Source organism: Podarcis vaucheri (assembly GCF_965113315.1).
Source record: "Podarcis vaucheri genome assembly, chromosome: 2".
NCBI lineage: Eukaryota > Metazoa > Chordata > Lepidosauria > Squamata > Lacertidae > Podarcis > Podarcis vaucheri.
In genome coordinates, this window is record NC_138760.1 from 88,822,071 (window position 1) to 88,837,550 (window position 15,480).

The following is a 15,480-nucleotide window of genomic DNA, read 5'->3' on the forward strand; positions in this document are numbered from 1 at the left end:
AGCTCACGAAACAGTTCTAATTAGTCTCATTTGAGATAGACTTACAGAGTGACATCAATCATACTTGGAAGGCTTTCCCCCATTGCTCCAGAAGAAACAACCAGCCCCCTTTTATTCAGTGTGCTCCAGAGGAGGTGCTTGATGGGTCAAGAGCTCTTTGCCCATCAGGAGGTGGTGACAGGCGTTTGGTGTAAGCATTGGGCGCCTCTGAGATGAGTGGTTAAGGATGCTTATCACTAGCCAGGGAAAGAAGGGGAGGTGGGAAACAAGGTGTCAGTTCCCCTGTGACAGGGCGAGACTGAATGGGCACCCACAACCTTGTCTTGCAGATGCAGAGCAAAAGGCAGGCTCTGTATGTTAGGATTGTTTTGCTTCAATCGAAGGAGGAGTCTCTGGACCCATGAAGGTCAACTGTTTCTCCACAAAATCCGTTAGAGGGTTAGCACAAGTCTAACCTAGCCAGATTTCTTTTCTTTTTTTAAAGATGCAGACAGAAACCAGGCTGTCGCCTCCATAGCAACGCTGGTATTATTTTGTAATCGGTCGTTTTAGTTTACATTTTTAGGATTGGTAAAAATAAAAATTACGACTGGCCTGCACAACTTGGAACCCACCAAGATGAATGTAACTAGAGGAGCAACCTGGCCTGTTCTTTTCACTTAAGGAGTTTGGTATGTGCCTCGGAAGCTTTTTATGGCATGGGGAGAGGAGCCTTATCACCTGCTAAGGTCTGCACAACAAGCTGCTAATTAAGGCACAGAGAAGAAGCTTGCAAATCAGTTGGCAACTCTTCACTGGCCATGTAGGGCAGTCTCCCTGCTTTGCTCCCTGCCAGAAACTGCAAAAAAACAGGAAGGTTGTGAAACACCTGACATTTACCATGCTGGACCACTGGGTTGATGCAAGATACTGTGCTGTCTTAGGTTGGAGGACCCAACCTTCTCCTCCTCCTCCCTCCCTGGCTTGCATTTTTTAATTGTCTTGCTGTTATGTTAGCAGTGGCATTGTGGTTGGGGATTGTATTAAAGAGGCATTGTGGTGTGTACCCTTATCTCTGTTTTTGCATCTAGAAACTTTCCCAGCCTCTGTACACCACTACATCTCTAAAAAATATCTATTAACACCAGGGCTAAAGTATTGATCTATTATATATATATTTGAAAAATTTATTTTGAAAAATGTACAATTTCTAGGTTGGTGATGCTACAATACACCTGGATTCAGCTAGAGCTTTGGGTTTGCATTTCCCTAATTTTTAAGGACCACTTGAAATCATCTGGGTGGGTTTGTTTTCACAAAACATTCAAAGGCCATCTTCAGACACCTGGTTTAGCAGAATAAGAATAAACTGCAGTGAACTGTTAAGCCCCCTCTCCTCTTCTGGCATGTCTGTGAGGAGGAATTCAAAATGTTTTGCTCCGGTTTTCAATTAACCACAGTTTTGCATGATGCGTGCACCCTAAACTGTGGTTAGTATCAACTACACAGCAAGCTACTTAGTCTCAACCACAAATAAAAGCTTTCCAGGCCCCTCATGTAAGTGCTGGGACAGAGTAAGGAAGCACATGAATCCAATGCTTGTTCTTTCCTTGCTAAATTATGGTTTCGCTTGACACCCAAACCTGAGTCATTCTCCTGATCCCATTCACTTGTGCCCCTAGGGATTTAATTTGTTTTTCATATTTGCTGCATTGTTTCTCTTCTGAAAGAAGCATCAGGGGGGTTGCTTTGTGCATGATCTGCTGAACAAAGTGATGCTGTGCCCTCCAATTCCCACAGTGTTCTCTCTTTTGTGGGGATTTGATATCTGCACAATTAATTACTATAGCAAAGTTGTTTTCATGGCAGAATGGAAATCTCCCCCCCCCCGTGAGCGATTTTGCTTTTTGTTTTAATTGAGAAAGCTGAGCAGAATCTAAAAATAGGGTCCTTCAAGCTGTCATCCATGCAACTGTGGAGAACAGGGCTGTTATATAACAGCTTTAGTGGGAGGGGGCGGCTTTCAAAGTAGATCTGGGAAGATGTTAGTATTGGTACTGCTGTGATCTGCTCAGCGTTGCATCCCAGTGTGATCACTGACAATCGACCATTGTCAGTGATGACAATCATAAGTACAGTCATACCTCATGTTACATCCGCTTCATGTTATGTTATTTCAGGTTACATCCCACGGCGACCCAGAAGTACCGGAAGGGGTTACTTCTGGGTTTCGCCGCTTGCTCATGTGCAGAAGTGCAAAATGACGTCACATGCATGAGCAGAAGCAGTGAATCGCAACCCACATGTGTGCAGACGTGCCGCTGCGGGTTGCACTCTTTTCATGTTGCGAATGGACCTCCGGAACGGATCCTGTTCGCAACCAGAGGTACCACTGTATAAGCCCAGAGTTCTGGAAGATAACCTGATGTATGTGGAAGCCCACCAGAAATGGATACAAGGTACATACTGGCTTGGGACGGTGTGTGGAAGACTACTGTTACCAACCAGGTGTAGGAACCTCTGGGCCTCTGGATGTTGTTGTACTACAATTCCCACCATCCCCAGCAAGCATGGCCAGTGGTCATGGATGATGGGAGTTCAGCAACATCTAGAGGATCAAAGTTCCCCCCATACCTGGTATAAACCAAGGAGAGAGAAGATTGGGTTGGCCCATGGAAGGGGCCCATGCAGTCTAGGAAGAAGAGGGGGCAGGAATCATACTACTCACTCATTTGAGTATATATAGCATATTTGAAATGCTCCAGTCCTTCACATGCCTTAGGTGAGTGATGGTCAAACTTGGCCCTCCAGCTGTTTTGGGACTACAACTCCCATCATCCCTAGCTAACAGGACCAGTGGTCAGGGATGATGGGAATTGTAGTTGGAGGGCCAAGTTTGGCCATCACTGCCTTAGTTGGTGGCATAGCTGTCTCAGAACCCTTCCTTTCTGCTCTTGGTCTATTTCACCACCACCTTCAGAGGACTAGGATTTACAGTTCTAGAGATATCTAGGCATGATTGTCTGTGGGTATTTTTCCAAAGAGAGGGGAATGAAACACTGAAGTGGGAGGAACAGGCTCATTTTTCACACAAAAAGGGGGGGATGTATATTTTGCTGCACATCTCAGATTCTAAAAATGCTAGCAACTTCCTGATTGTTGTTGTTGTTTTATCTGTTGTGTGGTTTTTTTGTTTTATTTGCTTATCCTGGTGGGCAAATCCCCCTGCCTTGATCTCCCCTGCAGATGCCCATGTACCCTAAATGAACCACACGGGCTGCCATGCTAGGTGAACTGTGGATTCCCTGCCTTTGCACTGAGTACTAGTAGCCCCAGCCTGCTCACCCTTTCCACTCAGGGCTAGTTAATCCATATAAATAGCTTGGACTGAACTTCAGCCGGCACTTGTGCATTCTGAAACCCAATAAATGATAGGGTGGGCCGAGACAGCTGCTGCTATACCTGCTATATCGTTGGTGGCTTGTACAGTTATAAGCCCAGGCGCCTTAATGCTAAGATCAGAGGCATTCCCTAGTCTTGTCATCTATGACCAGCTTAACATATCCTGCTAAGGCCCAATAAATATGAAGAATGTGAATATAAGCTTCCTCTCCATTTCCCCAGGCCCCCCCCCCCACTTCAGTACTGACCATCATTTCAACCAAAAGGCTGAAGTAGCATTATTTATTTAAAAATAGTATATAGCTATAAAATATAAAACTTGCAACCCAGCCAGCTAAATGAACCGTGATTGACGGCTCAGCAACCTGGTGGATTGTGATGCTGCTTTCCCTGTTTCTGAGGAATACACAGACTCTCTCTCAAAGTGCTCTTTCCTTTATTCAGGTTCGCTGTACTAAAATAATGGGCGGTGGGGGGAACATCCTTTCAGACATAAACCAGCGTAAGCACACAGATTCAGACACCATTGCGTGCCATCAGGAGGAGAGTAGTTTCCGTTCAGTGCTGGTTGAAACCGGCCAACTGTTCTGACTGGGCCACTTTCCACTGGATATTGCTAATTGGACTCTTCCCTTGCCCTTGGGGTATTTTTATCCTGCTTGGCCACATAAATCCGCCCCCCAAAGCACACACACAAAAATTGTTTGATCTGCATAGCCCTTGCTTTGTTTACTTGTATAAAGACGTGGGGTCCTTCTGTTCCCTTTTGAAGCCTTCCCCTCATGACTTTCTGTGGTATGGTGACCCGTGCTTCTGAGCACCGCAATTTCCTAGCGACTCCGTTCAGCAAATCAAATCAGCAGAGGAAATTGCTTTCTTTGCTTGGGATACAGGCTACTTGCTTCTTCCCTCTCATTGTGCCTCAGTGGCAGCGTCTAATTGATTTGACTCACTCGAAGCCCTTTTCAGAGTGGTAGCCTGCTTAGCAATTTTTCCATCAGCAGCAGTTTGCATCGGGCCTGTAGGGTAATCATAGTGATCTCTCCACCCCACAGGCCTCATTAGGCCCGACAGGCCTTGAAGGAGGTTGGCTTTGCAGGCTGTTTTGGGCAAACCATGCCCCATCTTAGCTGAGACTGTCATCATATGATGTCAGGTATTGGAAAGTTCAAGAAAGGCTTGAATTTAAGCTGCTCAAAGTTGGCGCTTTTGGAATTTGGCTCCCTTTTCTGCCCAAGATCCTTTGCATCCTGGCTTGAATTCAAGTCAAGAAAACAATATTCCTTTGTAGCCATGGCTCAAAATTTGAATCACCTGATGTCATATGATGTCAGGTAGCAGACATTCCTGTCTACCTGTGGCTTGTGCACACATTTCCCCTTCCATTTGCCCTTCTTTTCTATCTTTCTCTCTTGCTCTACCACTCCATTATATCTTCTCTATTTATCCCTGCCTAGCGGGCTGCTCCGGGAGGGACGGGGTGCTCTTGCTGGCAGCCTCAACTGATCACCCACAGAGGGCTTTTTTCAAAACCAACCAACCAACCATTTTCAGCCTCTCTTTTTTTACCAATTCTAACTTCTCTCCCCCATTCCTTTCATCGTCTCCCAGGAATAAGTTTATTTAGATGGAACTATATATAGGTTTTCCTCCTGATTATATGTGCCTGGCTGCTACTGCTTTGTTCTTAGGCATGACGTGAGTTGATAGCCTCATGGCCAGTTCTCTTAGCATATCATTACTGCTGTTTCAAGTTGAAATGGATGGCTTGTTTGTCTTGCTCTGTAGTTTTCATTTTTAAATGTAATTCTGGGTGAGCTCTCTGACTCAGCCTGATCCACAGCGCCTGCAGCTATTATAACCAAGCACTCCTACGCAGAGCTTTGCTGATGTTTCTGTCCATCAGCATCCTGCAAAAGCTGTTCCAGTTCTGGGGCCCACACAGGTTTTCTAATTCATTTTATTAATCACTTTCCTGGAATTGCCTCCTGTGCAAGTCCCATTGAGATAAGCAGGGTGCTTCACACAAGAACATTAATGGTCCTTACCAGCACAGCCCCTTGGGATTCAGTCCCTGGTCACTGAACGGACAGGAGTTAGCAAGCTTGGAGGTTTTGCCATTTTATTAGCTATAGATCTGTGCGGCTAGGCAGAAGCAAATGGATCAGAGCTATTATGTGGTTTAAGGAGAGGCAGCATGGAAGGATCCAAATGTGTGCTTAGGCTGCATCTCTTCTACTGCTTAAGACTTCAACAGTGCAATCACAACAGGGAATGTGGCCCTCCAAGCCCCTCTGTCTGGACCTCGGGATTCTCCCCAGTCCGCATCCCTCACAGGCAGGGCATTTTTTGTACCAGTACTCCCTGGTATGAAGTACCAGCATCTTTTTTTTGCTGAACACAACAGCCATTTCGTACCTTCTACCCGCACGCTGCATGTCTATCAAGATAGCATACCCTCCAACATTTCTCCAATGAAAATAGGGACATCCCATTCCATAATGATAATTTTACTGTTTATATACCACACATCTTACTGGGTTGCTCCAGCCACGCTGGGCAACTTCCAACATATGAAAAAACATATTAAAACATTAAACATTTTTTTTAAAATCCCTATACAGGATTGCCTTCAGACAGCTTGGGGGTTGGAGAACTCCACACTCTCCAACATTTCTCCAGTGAAAATAGGGACATTCTAAGGAAAAGCAGGACATTCTGGGATGAAATCAGAAACCGATCCTGGACGATGCTGGAAAATAGGGACACTCTGAGATAGGAGTATTGGTTTACAAAAAAGGCACTGCTCACATGCTCTACTCTGCAGGTGCCTTAAGTGTTTTTGCCCGGCTGGGATGTTATCGAACTCACCTCTTGTTTGCTGGGATGCTTGCACTGTCATGCAGCCCCCAGATCCAGTGGTGTAGCGTGGGTTGTCAGCACCCGGGGCAAGGCAAGTAATTTGCGCCCTCTAACCCATGGATTTGCGCCCCCTAACCAGTGGATTTGTGCCCCCTAACCCTAACCCCCAGATGTTGCGCCCGGTGCGGCCAGCCCCCCCTGCACCCCCCATGCTACGCCACTGCCCAGATCATTGCCCAGATGAGAATGCCACCCTTGGTCTAAGAAAGGTTTAATAATCATGATAATAAGAGTAATACAAACTGTTCTCTAGCATGGATTGCAGTGCTCATGAGCGACCTTGGGGGTGGGGCAAACGAAGTTCTTGGAATAGGTGAGGACTTGTCCGAGACGGGATGTCAGCAGATTTAAAAACCAACGTGCCTGTAGGATGGTTGGGAAATCCTCACTCAGGTCCTTTTAATGGGTGCTTGTTTGCTTCTGATCCAGTAAACAGTAAGTGAAGAGGTGTAAATCAGGCACTGTGCAATTAACACTATTTTTATAACCATGCTATCAAAATCTTTCATTTGGCTTTAGGCATCATTTTCTTCTGGTTGCACAGCCAAGAGTTACAGAATTCTGAAGAAATAGAGCTAAGACAGCACGGGGGGGGGCAGGGGGAGGGCAAGGGTGGCTCATAAACTGACTCCTATTTGGAGCAGCACACATCTGAAATCATGAGCCATGGTTATGGTTCTCTGCCAGCATCCGTGCACAATGACACGTCCGCACAAACAGGAATGCCCCATTCCCTTTCCACCCCTTAGCGTCTTCCTCCTCCTCTGCAGAATTAGCAGAAGCAAGACGAGGAACTTTATGGCACTGAATTGCATGTGACAAAATACCCCTCACTAACATGAAGATTGCACTTCATGTACCTTGTTAGGTTTTGACAATCTGAGAATGACGTTTCCTAATCTGGGGAGATTAGTCGCCTATGGCAGACCATTATTTCCTGCCTGTTTCTATTGACATAAGCAGGGCTGAGGAGTCTCTTTCAGCCAGAGGACTGCCTTCTCTTTTGGAAAATTTTCTTGGGGAAGGGGGCACATGCCAGTTGGGTTGGGTCACAGGCAAAAGTGGGCAGGGCAATGAATGCAAATGTGGCATTTATTTGGTGGTAATAATAATAATAAAATAAAAAGCAGCGGCAACAACAACAACATAATTTTAATAATAACCAAGCAAAAGAACGGATTACTTCCCCGCTGCACCCACAATTGTGTGGTCTGAGGAGGCATCAATGATGCCTCTCCAGCTGTTGCCATTGGCTGTGGACTGCCTGTGATGTCACAAAAGCACATGGCAACTGAGTGGATATAAACATGGTCCAAGGGGAAAGGCTTTCTCCCTTCCCTAACAGAGCACAGGAGGTAACAGCTGTGGCATTCAGGACTCCTGGATTTCACATGGAATTAATCGACAGAATGAGGAGATCATCCAGCAGCAAGCTGCTATGGAGTGATAGAAAGCAAGTTTGCTTGCTGAGTGGGATTGCAGCATGGAGGGGGCTGATACCGATGGTTGGAAGCTGTCTGGAGCCTGGCGATGGACCTAGTGGAAGCTGACAGATGTTGGTGGGTGGAAGCTGGTGGAGTTCACATTTGGAACCTAGTGGGTGGCACAAGGCTGAAGCAGGTTGTTGCTTGCACATGTAAGAGGGTTGGAATTTACCTTCAGAAGCTGATTGACATGAACTGTGTGGATATTTGCGTATTGAACTGAGAGTGGCTGACGAGCGAATGTGTCTCTTGGCGTTCTTCGTGGAAGTCAGCTGGTATGTGTCTGTGTGCGTGACTGGGAGGTTTTGAATGTGGTCAAAGCAAATGGTGTGTGTTCGGGTGCATTCAGTGGGCAGTGGAGGTCACCCTGCAGGCACAAGATAAATGGATGAGCCTGTGGACATTCATGGGTGGAAGCCGGTGGAAGCAGGCAGGCTGAGGCGAGGGATGAAGTTGCTAGTCAGAAGCCAGTGAAGATGTCTGTTGGATAGTATCCATCCCTCTCACTGTGCATGTGTTTGCTTTCCAGGATGCCTGAAGATGGGAAGGCTTTTCTCGAGGCCACCTGTGGAAGTAATGAAGAGAACCACAGGGCTTAAGCCAGCCAGCTTCTATTTCTAAAGAAATATCTTTCTAAATACACTGTTCATTACACCTTCCCCAACACCCCACAAGATGAATACTGGGAGGCTGTTCAGGTGCATCTCCAGCTGTTGCCATTGGCTCTGGACTGTGGTGATGTCACAACAGGACATGGCAGCTGAGGAGAAAGAGACATGGCAGCTGAGGGAGGGAGCAGCCACAGGAGGAAGGGACTCATGGGAAGCTGGGTCACATGACCATTTGACACAGAAAGGAAATCTGGGTTGACTCCCTCCTGTCTACTTAGGTTGCCAAGACATTACACTCTCGGGGCTCCTGTATCCTGTCATTGGCTTCACCTACTGTTGTGTTCCTTGACTTCTGCTCCCATTGGGCATCAGCCACCACTGCTGGAAGGCCATGTCTGGGCTGAAGTAGCCCCTGCCTGATTTACATGTATACGCCACTCTTCAGGTTACAAATCTTTCTGAGGCAGCTTACAAATAATGTCAGAAACATTTGAAAACTGCAGTAATTGATATTGACATGTGTATACCAATATCAGGATCCTTCCCACAGAGCAATTGGTGATAGGTGGCTCTGTGGGTGAAGAGAGTGGCGGTTCAGCTGGAGTAAACCCTGAGGTCTTCTTCAACCGCCTGCCTGCCTCCCTCCTTCCCTCTCTCCTGCAATCCTTACAAGTTTTTGAGTATTAGGAAACATTTGGTACAGCTCAGCTGTGAGAGAAAATAATTGTCAGCTCTCAAGTAACTAAGCAGGTGGCACATGAAGGGAACAGGTTGTGCACGTATTCTTGTGTGTATTAAGAGAGAGAGGGGGGGGGAGAGAAACTCTTTTCTAAAGCAAAGAAAACTGCACAGGTCCAAGTTCAAAGGGAAAAGTGAGATCTGGAAGAAAATTCTTGCTGTGCTGTGGCTATGCAGAAACCCCTATGGTAAGAACATGACATTAAAATTGCAGATTCGTGCTAGCATAGGCTACTATAAGGCTATACCCAGGAGCTCTTTACAATGCATTTCCCTTTCACTTTCCTACCTGCAAAAAGGTTTAAAAACAAACAAACACACAAAAGAACAACTGGATTTATTACACTAGGGTAACAAAGTTGCACAAATGCCAGTTTCCCAATACATGTTTGAATCCCTGCAAAATATTGACTGGAGATGTCAGTAGTTTTTATTAATAGAATCATGAATTGTTGAGTTGGAAGGGACCCTGAGGGTCATCTAGTCCAACCCTCTGCAATGCTAGAATACAGCTCAAGCAGCATATTATGTCTGCTGAATACCTGATCCTAAACATGCTTATTGAAAGTAAGTTCCACTGATTCCACTGAGTTTAACTTTCAAGGAAGTGTATATATGGTTTCAGCCACTGTAATCCACCATTTGTTTAGTTATATCTCCTGTTAATCCCAGTTCACCCCATTACTGTAACCCTGTTTAAAAATGACCTTCCCAAGTTCTAAATGCAATTTTCCAAGTGTTTGTGATGTGCGTGAGGGACAGGCAGTCCTGCTGCCTTTAATCTGCCTGCCTCCCACAAATATGGGATCTGCTATTAAGTGCTCTGCTGAACTGTGATATTTCCAGCAAAGTGATGGATGCAGAACTGGGGGTGTAAATTTCAGGAAAAGGTCCCTGTTTACAGAGGTGTTTGGGCTGTGCAAGAATCTCTGGATTCCTCTTTTTAGTGACTCATTGAGACAAAATAGCCTTGAGTGTAATATTCTGTTGATGTGCTCCCTGGGGATTGCCCAATAAATGTTGGCTGATTCTTCATCTAGACATTCCTGCCATAATTGGTAAGTCCTGAGTCTGTTTATTCTTCCTCTGTATTCTACTATGAAACGAAGTCAGGATAGGCTGAATGTGGCACCCTACTCCGATTAAGGGCCGCAACAAATTTCCTATTGATGTTAACAAAACTAATGAAACTCCAAGCTGCTTTTCAGTTAAAACAAATAAAGTAACCAGGGAGATAAATGCTTGGGAGTGTTCCACAGTGCTTTGTGCAAACATTTGCCATTGTTTGACACTGCTATTTTTTCTTCTTACATCCCTCCTTTACTTGAACATGTACCATCGCTTTCCCCCTCTTAGGGCTCATTCACACTTCTGCTTGTCCCATGTCTAGAAAGTGTTGGTTCAAAAAAGAAAAGAGGGGGGGGGGGAGATTTCCTTGAATGCCAAGGTCCAAGTTTGGGGCAACTACTGTTCGGTTAGAGAACTCCAGCAGAGATTTAAAATCACAAAGCAAAGCATGGAAGCAGCAAAGTAAAGCATGGAAATATAGGCTGTAAAACCTTTAAGATATGCTCTTTCAAGTGAGTTCCAAATTTGTCGCCTTTAAAAGTTCCTTCCAAAGTTTCCCTCTTCCCCCAGCATAGGAACAGACCACACATTTGGTAAGTTAAGGAATAGTTTACTTACAAACTCTCTTACAAAGGTCAGGTTGATGTGCTTTTCTATACATCAGTCAGAAAAAGATGCACAGGCAGTAAAACATAGTTTAGTTACAAAGTGTTAATAGTTCCTAAACTATTGGTATATGCTGAAAGCCTTGTGGCTGAACTGGAGGAAGCACCTCAGACCTCTTTTCATGGTGAATTCGCAGCTAGAGTGGGAGGCTGCAAAGGCTTGATTACCTATTTCCTCCCAAGGTAAGGGGAAGTGACATAGCTAAGCCTGGCAGGACAGCTTACTCTATGGTATTAACCCTCTCATGCAATAGACTTAAGCATGTTATGAGGCTGATTATCCTACAGAAAGCAGGTGTCTGAGCGGTTTTCCGCTTGTCCCACACTTTCTAGGCATGGGTCTGAGTGGGTTTTGCATTTCCCCCACAGCTTTCCCCTAGAAAGCATGCTCTTTACTGCTGAATCAGAACAAATGGCAAGCTATGGAAAACTCGATTGCAGTTTGTTCCAATTCAGCAGTAAAGAGTGTGTTTTCCCAGGGGAAAGTGGCCAGGCAAATGGAGGTGTGGCCGGGCCGTTCATTTTCCTCCCTTCTCACTCCCATGCTATGGCCACTGTTGTTGTGCAACCCACCTTCTCTTTTGCTCCCCTCCCCCACCTGAATGTCAGTCAAATCCAGGACTGTGATGAGGCACTACAAATCCTCCAAGGGGGCTGTGTGGTGACAGGGTGCTCCACAGATATATACAGTATAGACCAGTGAAATAACTCAGTATAAGGGAGCATACCTGAAACCTAGACACCTCTATTATTCATAGGTTTAAGCTTATGGCTTATGGCTTTTCATTTTACCTACACAGCTTTACTTACTAATATGAAGCCCATTAATTGCCTACATAATTTAGTAACTTTGTTCATCCTTATCTTGTGTAAAAGGACCATTGTTTCCTACCAATGTTTTCTAAAATGCAGCCTGTCTCTGATATGTCCTTACAATCCAAAATATGAGACTAATAAGTTTGCTCAGGACAGTTACTGGGTTAGCCACTTTGGTTACAATGCCTTAAGGTTGCTTGGTTTTCAGAGGATTGAAGCTCTGAACCTTTTGAGGTGTATTGAACACTCACTTAAGTAACTAATAATTATGTAATGGCTGCAGTTGTCCTGAGGGTTTGTCAGTCCTCTCCCTTGTTTGGAAAGTACTCTCCAGCCACTGGATGGGATAAATTAATCTCAAATGGAAGTTCACATGAACTAGGGGAGCGGGGATATTACGGCTGCAATTTACATCCTACTTGAGTTAAAACACCTTATGCTTTTTGTAAGCTTCCTCTATACAGTGGTACCTCGGGTTACAGACGCTTCAGGTTACAGACGCTTCAGGTTAGACTCCGCTAACCCAGAGAGAGTACCTCGGGTTAAGAACTTTGCTTCAGGATGAGAACAGAAATAGGGCGGTGGCGGCAGCAGGAGGCCCCATTAGCTAAAGTGGTACCTCAGGTTAAGAACAGTTTCAGGTTAAGAACGGGCCTCCAGAACGAATTACCGTATTTTTCGCTCTATAACACGCACCCGACCATAACACGCACGTAGTTTTTAGAGGAGGAAAATCCGTAGGCATGCCACCCATAGGCATTCCCTCCATAACACGCACAGACATTTCCCCTTACTTTCTAGGAGGAAAAAGTGAGTGTTATGGTGCAAAAAATACGGTAAGTTCTTAACCTGTGGTACCACTGTACTGTATATGAGCTACTGCGGAAGGCCATTGCTTCCTACTCCCTAACCCATTTTATGAAGTAGAGCAGCAGCCAAATGGTGACCTCAAGGTGGTGTTAGAAAACAAGTTAATGCTTATTTTTGCTCTTTCAGTAGATAAAGATCTAACAGGGTTTATTATTTTCAATCCTATGACCTCTTCAAATGAACTTTACTACTTTTTTAAAAAAACCACACGCTTGATTGATCTTTCCTTTATTTTACTATGTCTGTGGTTGTTTCCAGCTGAGGTGTATATTGGGCAATCGTCCTAAGTTTTCACAAAATCTGCACTGAGGTTATATGACATTGCCGCCAAGTAATTGTTATCCTGCACTTTCCACTGTAGTTTTCCATTGCTTTTTTGCTGCAGAAAGTCTGTTTTGTTTTTGTTTTTGTAAGAGCATTTGGGTACTACTTAGCCACTGTTATTTATCACAATGCATTCTCAGTGATGGGTTATGGAGAAGGGCTTGAAGGGCATACACGGGCATCTACTGAAATGTACGAAAGATCTTTGAAAACGTGTGACAGTCTGGAAGTGCCCTGAATTTTCAGTCACCAAACTTTTCAGGAGAGAAATTAACTATCTGCAGCAACAACACAAACAACAAATATTAAAGTTAGCCCAGGCTTTGATGTCTTCTAGAATCTGGATAAACATGGGCTTTCCAGAGTTCTATTGTAAAGGTGCAAAATGTTATTTGTTGAACTTTGGCTGATCTCTTCCAGACTGTGGTTTTTTGTTTTTTTTTAAAGCAGTTAAGTGGTCTACAGAGCAGCTCTAGAACAAGTGAAAGTTATTCTTTACCCTCTCTCACCCTTTTTATCTATGGTGATGCAAAGGTTAGCAATTTCAAAGCAGCTGCAATAAGTAGCTTAAGCCACAGTCTGTTGACAGGGAATAACCATGATTACCTAGTAAAGCTGGCTTTGTGAAGAGGAGGAGGAGAAGCAGCTGCCTGTGCCGCTTTGCCTAACGCCATGACAACCAGTGATGGCCACTTACCTACTAGTTCCGCTGTCCAACCCAGAAATCTCCCTAAATACCTTTTGCTACTGCTGCTAATGGTTCCTGTGGCACTTATTGCAACCACTTACCTGTTGCTCTCATAAAAACAGTTAGTGCATATTGATGTGCTCTATTGTAAATCAATGGCATTACTGAACAGGCTGTGCTTGACAATTGATGAAGTTGCCTTGCCAATACATTACATGATATACGGGCACTGCAGTATGCATGTGCACATTTACGGTTTACCACGAAACGGAGCTTAGTTTATGTTAAGGCACAGATGATCCACAGCATTACACTGGTAATTTATTTATTGGGTGAAGCAGGAGCTTTAAAGAGCATCCTTTCACATTGTTCTCCCTTTGCAATAAAGATATTTTGTGAATGGAAATCACGAGGACACTGCAAGTTCAGTCATAGGGCGATATGGATGTGCTTTGAGACGGTCCATCTGCTGGGAGAATGGACAAAACAATGAAGTCATGTGCATGCCTTTGTCCGTGGTGGTGGTGTTTGTTTGTTTTGTGCAATTGCACAGTTAAAGCAAGAGCATGCAATCAATCATGTTGTTTCAGAGTGATTGGAATGTGCAGTGGTGCATTTATCTGAGCGGTATTTGCAAATGGCAATCTACGAAGGTGTCAGGCAAGCAAATAGCACACATTTATCCTGCATAATGAACCTGAGTTATAACGAAATGCCAGGAACCTCTCACGATGGCGTTATAACTGCCTCAAAATACAAACAGGTCCATGTGCTCTAGACATGACTGGTATCAATCACTTTACTCTCTTTTTAATTGCAGCCCATTCTGGGGATTAGCAAGTGAGACCTCTTGTGCTCTGGGATATTATCATTCAGCAACACGGAGGACAGGGGAGATCGTGAATAATAATAATCTCTTAAGCGTCTTCCATTGAGGAACAACATGTGCTTTATAAACATGAATGAGTTAAGCTGCTTGAATCCCTGTGACGAAGGAGAAACACAACATGAGCCTTCTCCATCTGCTGGGGCTGCGTGTAAGAACATGTGTGTGTGCCAGCTGCCTTGCCCAGCCCTTGTTGACATGACACCATTTTTCACATGGCCTTCACTGCTGTGCATTGTGGGCTTCCAATCTAACCTTGCCCACAGGGTAATGAAGGGGATGGGTTTGTAATCATAAGTATATTATGAATGACCCAGAATAAGAGGGTGCCTGCTGATAGAACAGGGAAAAGAAATCTCCATCGTGCTACTAAATCTTTCTCCACAATTTTGCTGAATGGGCTTAATTAAAAACCATGGCTGCCCGTGTTATTTCTCTGCTGAAAGCTCCAGGCCCTGATTAAAAACTTTGCCCTACATGGACATTGCTCTTTCGTTCCTGGCCCTGCTGCAAAACTCTTCTATATCTAAGGTAGTTTTAAGAATGTTTCACGTCTGGCCCAGATCCAGCTGTGAGAAACCTATTCGATCCCAGGCTTCCCGTTGTCAAAGATGGTTCTGGGTAAATGCAGGTTTACAACTTTCAAGAAGTTATTATCTAGGATGAGTTGTGAAGATAAGCCAAACTAGATTTCACAATGAGCCCACAATGAGTTCATTAGCTGCACCCACATACCATTTTCTTTAACTGCAAGGGAGTAGGAATCCTGGGATGTTTTCTAGCAGAAGGTAGCTGATATAAATCTATGCATATCTTTCTTGCTACACAGACAAGTGGTTTTCCATCCATTGACTCTCCCTCTCTCTCTCTCTCTCTCTCATAGGTGCCAAGTCTCTGGGGCCCTGGGTGCCCAAGCACCTACAAAATTCACCATGAAGGGGCCGAGCACCCACAAATTTGGGTGCCAGGGCCATGCACGCTGCATGGCACCCATGACCCCGGGCACCCACAGTCACGGGGCCAAGCT

At 44.8% G+C, this 15,480-nt stretch overlaps 1 long non-coding RNA gene across 1 annotated transcript; it reads left to right on the forward strand.

Annotated features, from left to right (window-relative positions):
• The first annotated feature begins 7,452 nt into the window (after positions 1-7,452).
• Positions 7,453-8,446, forward strand: LOC309525480. Its single transcript, XR_014216332.1, has 2 exons — positions 7,453-7,939; positions 8,317-8,446. It is a non-coding gene; the product is annotated as an uncharacterized lncRNA (long non-coding RNA).
• The last annotated feature ends 7,034 nt before the right edge of the window (positions 8,447-15,480 follow it).